This window comes from Gavialis gangeticus, unplaced genomic scaffold (assembly GCF_001723915.1).
Source record: "Gavialis gangeticus isolate Ggan-Ray unplaced genomic scaffold, GavGan_comp1, whole genome shotgun sequence".
In the NCBI taxonomy this organism is placed as follows: Eukaryota; Metazoa; Chordata; order Crocodylia; family Gavialidae; genus Gavialis; species Gavialis gangeticus.
This window is the reverse complement of record NW_017729034.1, coordinates 3193899-3201199: the sequence shown is the minus strand read 5'-3', so window position 1 is coordinate 3201199 and position 7301 is coordinate 3193899.

The following is a 7301-nucleotide window of genomic DNA, read 5'->3' as shown; positions in this document are numbered from 1 at the left end:
AGGCCAACACAACAGCAGGACCCCCTCTTTACTGCTAGCCTAGAAAGTTGCCATTTAGCCATATGATTCTTTAACCCAAGCTAGGACTTAGCTGGACTCTGAACAACAAGATGTAGGCTACAAATTGACTCCCTTATTCAGATACTGGAAAGCCAAGATGCTTGACCATGTGCAAGTCAAACATCTTCCCAATACATTCATCATCATCATCCTTCTTATGCAGGAATTGCCATTTTGGAGTGGAGGCGCTGGCCTTCCCACCCAGGTATTTCCTTTTTCTTGCAGTGCCGTGACCCTTTTTTGCAGCTACCTTACAATGATGATGTTGAGTTGAATGATGTTTTGTATTTGCAGTTACTTAGGGGCTCAGCCATGCTCGCTTCTAGAAGTAACTCCTGTGTTGCACATTTGCAAGAAGCATGTTCCACAATGGGCTGCTCCTTGAAAGAACTTCTTGTGATTTACACTGTCTCTCTCCAAACCATCTTCTGATGCAACATTTATAGTTGTTTAATTCAAGGCACTTCTTGACTGCTGCATTTGACAGCTTCCCCCTCCACCTCATTTGGGATTTGCCATCTGCCACCCTTGTTCTACTGCAAAGTCTAGAATTCCTTTCATGAATAGTGGGGTTGGAAGCAATGCACTGAATAGTCCCCAAATTTGTGTTTTGATTGGATGTAGGGCCCCATTAGTTGCCTAATTGTTTTGTCAAAGCCAGGACTCAGTCACAGATCTTGGGTAATTGTTAAGCACACACTGTTTCCCACTAAAGTAAATGACAAAACTCCCCATGAATTCTATAAACATTTCCCCCCCTAGTTCTCTCATTGACTTACTACATACACCTTGAGCAAGTAACATAGCGTCTCATTTTAGGTCTGATCTTATTCCCACTGAAATAAATGCCAGAACTCCCTTTGACTGTAACGGAAGCAGGATCTAGTCTTTTAACCGTCATCAAAGCAACATGCAAAATGGTGAAGCCTATCTGTAAAGCATTTTACTCCTGGGCCAAGAGACACCGTATCACCCTTCTCACCCCTTGCGTAGCCTTGCTCACCACTTAACCCATTTACAGGTCAGTTCAGGAATGACACTATCCCTCCATCCCACAATGCCCTCCCACCACATTTCAGAAATGAAAACTCTGCCCAGAACTCAGTGTCACCTTTTCACTCTTATCTCTTACTACTGAGAGGGCTGTTAGTAACTCCACTGACAGATGTCATAGCCTGATTTGGCGGTCATACAGCACAGACCATGCACAGAAGTGTTTAACAAACCCCAACCTCCTCTTTCCCTCACTAGAATGTAAGCATTTAAGTTGCCTAATGTGGCAACCTAATTTGGAAGACTAGACCACGGTGAACCAGAATGCCTACTTAAAGCCAAGTTTCCTTCAGGCACATAAAATGCCTGTAGTGTTTCACCCTGTGAAAATAAGGAAGGGTAAAATTCACTTCCTAGGAGTTTAGTGCATCTACTTTTTAAGAGGAGATTTTTAATCAAATACTGATTTTTACCAGGTTTGGAGCACAGTATTTATCTTTACCAAGGTACCTGTATTTTTGAAGTCACATTGTGGCTTCCTTTCTCCCACTTTTCAGCCTGCTGAAATTCCATAGCTTTGCAGTTGCTACCTCCCCTAGGCCAGTGAAAGATTGTTCACAGCCTCACTGCTGAGAGCTGTGAATTTGCTTCATCTTGAGACTAGTGGTAGTTTCAGAGGTTTCCCTCCTGTCTTAAAGGAAGTTTGAGGTATTTAGAGGTGTGTGGGGGAAGGATTTTTCTTTTTAATGTTTTACTTGTTAAATTGTAGCTGATACATCCTGGGAATAAAGAGCTTTATAATGGTACTGAGGTGAAAATGTCTGCTCATTGTTCTAAGCTAAGATCTATAAAGTCACTAGATGGCACTAGATACTACGGAAGAAGAATTTGCCTTGTAGATCCCACATGCCCACCCTCAGTGTGCTGAAACTCAGTGGGTGCATCTACATGAGACGTTTACTGAGTAGTTGATAAACTGATGTGTACTGCACAGCGTCTACACATGAGCACCTAACATGTAGGGCACACAAAACTAATAAACTCTACAGCAGGTGAGACTTGTAAATACAAGTGCTACCCTGATGTGGACTTTTTATGTGCAGCAGAGCACATGTAGACGTTGAGCCGGATGGCTGGGGTATGAGCCTGCTTCAGTGCAGGGGCTACTGGCTAGCTAGCCCTGTGCTGAAGCAGCCTTATGTCCCAGCCAGCTCCTCCACAGCACATTGATCCCAATCAGAGCAGCACCAGGCTGGCAGGCTGATCCCCTGGGCCCCTGCTGGGGCTACTGGGACTGCTGTGACCCAACTCAGTGTGCTACAGTCCAGGCTTACGTGTAAATCGTATGCCTGGGAGCTTCCCAGGAACAATAAATTATGGAGCAATTAGCTCCACAGTTCATTGCTGTATGTTAATGGATCATGTAGGCATGCCTAGTGGCATCAAGACAGTGCCAAAATAAAATCATCAATAAATCCAGCAGCCAGATTCCCCTGCTCCACTTTCATTCTCACAACCCTCCACTGCCCTTCACATTAGGTACCCCAGCACAAAATCTTTTTTAGTAGTTGTATCCCTTCTACTTTCCTTGGCCATGCAACAGGAGATATGGCCCTTAAAGAATAACTTGGGCTTTTAAGGACATGAGTTTATGCCCATCGTTATTTGTTCAGAGATCTCACCTCCAGCACAGCAACAAAATCAATGTCCCAGCACTGTGATGATTCAGGGAGAAATGCGCCACCTATTAAACAGCACTTCTATAGGACAACAATTTCTCTTTCAAGATTTCTTACCTAAAATCTGATCAGGTCCCAGTACTGCTTTAACATTTAAGATCTGATAAGCTCATAACCTGGCACGGAAGGGCTATCCAAAGCTGAGCTACTGAAGGCTGAAAATTTACAAACACTGCCACATGTATACAACAAAAACCCAAAGGCCTTAAAAATAAAAATAAAAACAAGTAGAACTCAGTTGTACAGTGTCTATCTTTATTATTTCTATCTGCAGCATATTATTACCCCTCATTAAAAATTCTTCATTTCCCATGGAACAGGAAAACCACAACATCTTTTACAAGATCATCTGTGTGAGAGAAGGTGAGGGAGAGTCTCCATGATCTCAGCTCTAAAAAGCTATGAAATATTTGGTAACTTGGAATAGAAAGAGTTCTTAAAGACACTGTATCTGAAAGATCCATTTCTCCAAAAACAAATTATATCAATCAAGAAATGGGCAACAGCCATTTTGGGAGTAAAGGGAAAAGTACATTTGCAACATTTTCCATTGTCGTCTTTCATATACAACCAGATTCCATTAATCTCACTCAACCCATCAAGGGAGCAAATCTCAAGTATCATTTAGTCTAGTATATTCTTGCTTCTTTGCTTTGAATGTGAGGGGATTGTATTCCTCAAACCCTGGCAAAGGATGAAAAGAAACCAACTTGGGTAGGTGATGGATGTGAAACCTTACTTTGGTTCCAAGCCTAGCTATTTTTTTTTAAGATTTCCATCCAAAACATGCTTACTTTGGCAGCCCACCCAGAAAACTGTGAAATCATAGCAAATACAGAGTCCAATTCTTACCTCTGCAGACTAGTAGACCAAATGTAATACTCACAAATTGCAGCTGTTCTTATGAAAATTGTTTTGCCAGACTAGAAAAATATTTTTTGCTCTAGCCTTGTCTTCAGTACTTGGAGGAGCTGTACAAACAAGTTTGTGCCTGGAGAAACTGATAGAATTGTTTTTCTGATACCCATTTTTAATTGCATCAAGAAAATGTGGAAGGGGATTGTTTCATAGAGCAAAATGATCTCGGTTTTTCAGAACTTGCTGTCAACAGACTTGATGGACAGTTCAAGGGATAAAAGGGTCTTCATTCTTAGTTTGCTGGCTTGAATCCTTCTATAGTCTGGAAATTATTAAAGAATAGTAATTACTTTATTATTAGTTGCATTTAGTTCCTAAGGGACCAGCCAAGAGCAGGGTACTGTTGTACTAGACGCCTCCCAAATGCAATGTTGTAGACAGCCCCTGCCCTAAAAAGCTTGCATTCTAAATAGACAGGAGAGACATAGGATAGAGGGGAGGGGTAAAACATAATTATCATTTGGTCAAAAGCACTTACGGGACTTAGATATGCAGGTCTCACTGAAAGTTAATGAGATTTGGCACTATTAATCTCATCCTCAGACCTTAACTCTGAAAGGTGAAGAACCAAGCACAGGATAGATAGATTCTCTTTCAAGCATAACTTGTAGAATCCAGCCTGATGCCAATGGCAAAACACCCATCGATTGAGGCATTGACTGGGAAAATGAGACAGAGACTAGAAGGGAATTAATCAAGGTGACAGGTATTTAAACTGGTGTGACTGTTTCAGCAAGATTGGAAAAGAGCTACCTGCTATCAGAAATGTAGCAAATGTTGACACAGCTGGAGAAAGTGGAAGGTTACCTGCCGGTGAGAATCCATCAGTCCTTTCTCTAGTACTCCACTGATCATTGACTGCCCTGTACCTCCAAAATTGTGTTGAGACACCACGGTAGGGCAGCAGGCAGAGGAAGCCTACACAGCAGCAGAGTCAGCTCTGTTGACAAACAGAGGAGCCTAGTTCTAAGGACTATCAACACACCATCCTTCATCAGTATGGAGGCTCCTACAGGCTCAAACTCCAGTGACTGCAGTCAGTTGCATGTTAACAGAAGATGCTCTAGTCAGTGCATGTACTCTTACCACATTCTTCCCTCAACCCTCTGATCTGCAGCACCTGGAAACCTGTACATCAAAGCCATATAAGAATTTGATCCTGCAGGATAAATCAAGGGCAGATTAGCTAAACCCTAAATCAAATAAATAAATAAAAAGTCTCTCTGGAGAATCTTATTTGGCAGCTGACTGAGGAAATTTGGCAGTATAAATATTTACAATTGAAGGTACAAGGATTTTTCATAATATTAGAGCTGGTTCCAATTCAAAATGCATGCAGTTTCACTTAAGAGCCTTTCATTTGCTTTTGAAATCTAACTTGTGTCTCATATTCAGGATTTATTCTTTTTTCATCCTCTCTGTTCCCACCCCCATTCTATTGCTTTCTTCAGGGTTTGTGTTTCATTGGATATCCCTTGTGGTTTTAACTGTTACCCAAGTGTGGTCTTGAGGAAGAAAATAATCTTGTGGACAGTTTCTAAATTGTAATTCATGCAGTATTATTGTGTAATATGCATTAATATTATTAGCAGTATTATTTAATTGTATTGTAAAAGAGCCTAGAAGGCCCAGCCAAGATCAGTGCTGCTTTGTGCTAGGCACTGTACATATACATATTAAATGACAGTCACTACCCTGTAGAGTTTCCAGTCTAAAAAGGCAAAACAGTCATAAGGTAGAAGAAAAGAAGTTATTACTGAATGTAAACAGACATAACAATTAAAAATGCCTTTGAAACATTTCAAAGGGCTAACTGTACACAAGTACAAGTATCTCAAAATGTTCCAAAAGTGGCTGAAATGCTCCAAAATATCTCTTTAAATGATGTGCCATTTTGAAGCATTTCACTTTTTTATCATGCCTGTACAGGGACAGTGTTGTGCAAGGTAGGAGAGCGGGTGGACAGACAGGGACAAAAGCAGGGGCAAGGACCCCCATTCCTGCCAGGCCCAGAATCAGGTTTATTCCCCCCCTCTGATCCTAGCCAGAATCCTGCTGATTCTTGGTGTTTCATAAAGGGACTCCGGTTGGACTGCAGCAACTTGAGTCTTTATTTAAGTGCACAGTATTCAGTACTGGTGCTTGTAGCCATGTTGTGCATTGTGCACTTGATGCTGTTGTACAATCCCCAAGCACACAGAGCTTCCTGGGAGCTCACCCTCCAAATCATTCGTCCTACAACTTCTGCTTCAACATTCAGGGAACCTGCGGGCTGTTTCATGTGGGACACCTGCTGCTGCCAAACTCCTCCATTTGATGCTCTGCTGGATTGGCAGTGAAGTGTCAGATTCCCAGTGTGGGGCCAAGGGGCCCCTGCTTCCCTCTCTTTCAGAGGTTAACGGGGGCAGGCGGGGGTGCAGTGGTGCAGTTGCACTCCCCTTTGATGCCCATTCCATTCAAACTTTAAAACCAACTGCCTGGGAAGGGCAGCTGCATTTCTATTCAGACAGTGTTAGTGAGTCAAAGGACTTCATGGCTTACTTGCATCTCCTTGCTGCTAATCTCTGTCCACTCCATAGGTGCTATCAACCCTCTATCCTTTTTAATAGTCTTGATTATTGGGGGGAAGTTGCACCTTTTAAACCAAATCTTGAAGCTGGCCTAAACAACTGCTTCTCCTCAGATTTCTCCTGAAAAGGTAAGGTGGATCTTGACCCTGTCCGTAACTATCACTGCTTTAATTAATAATCACTAAGAGGAAGGCTTGTGGTACACGAATGAAACTGTGTATTAAAGAAACACAAAACAGCCACTACTAAGTTAGTAATATATATAAAGGACAACAGTAACACCAGTAACAATCAACACTAAGTATTCCTAAGTCCTATAAATCCTAGAACCAGAACAAAGGGACAGCAATCATGAGAGAGATTTATTGGACCACTGCTGTCGGCGGCTCTGTCTGCCTCTTCAGACCCAGTGCCAGTGCTTACCTTACCCTACTACTGGTCACTGGTCTTATACAAGGATATATGACAGAAAGAAAGCTCACAAAAGTATCCCTTCCCAAGGTATGGGGGATACTCACCAACTACTCAGTGAGGCTGCTACCAAAGCCCTTATTCACCTGCTGGGAAAATGTCAGGGAGCCAACCTCTGACTGAGTATAGTAGTGTTTTGGGGGGTCATCTCCGACCGCTCCTGGGATCCTTGCTCCTCGCAAAGGGCCCAGATTTCATGGCAGATCTATACCCACTCATACAAGCTATCACTCTCTCTCGGTCCCGTCAATCACTGTCTATCAAATCAGTCCTTACAATCTGGATTGTACCATTCCTGTACAATCTCTCTCACAAGCGTACCCTCACCACCACACACAGAACGCCAGCCACACACACACACACACACACCAAGCCCCTCCCTCACAGAAACCTTTTAAAGGGCCAGTGCGCATGGCACTTTGGATGACACACTCGTCCCCAAAATGTGCACACTGCACTCTATCCATTTTACCTAAGGGGTGTCATATGGAAAATTACAAAACTGAGGACCAGAATGATATCATTTGTCCTACTTACAGTCTCACATTAG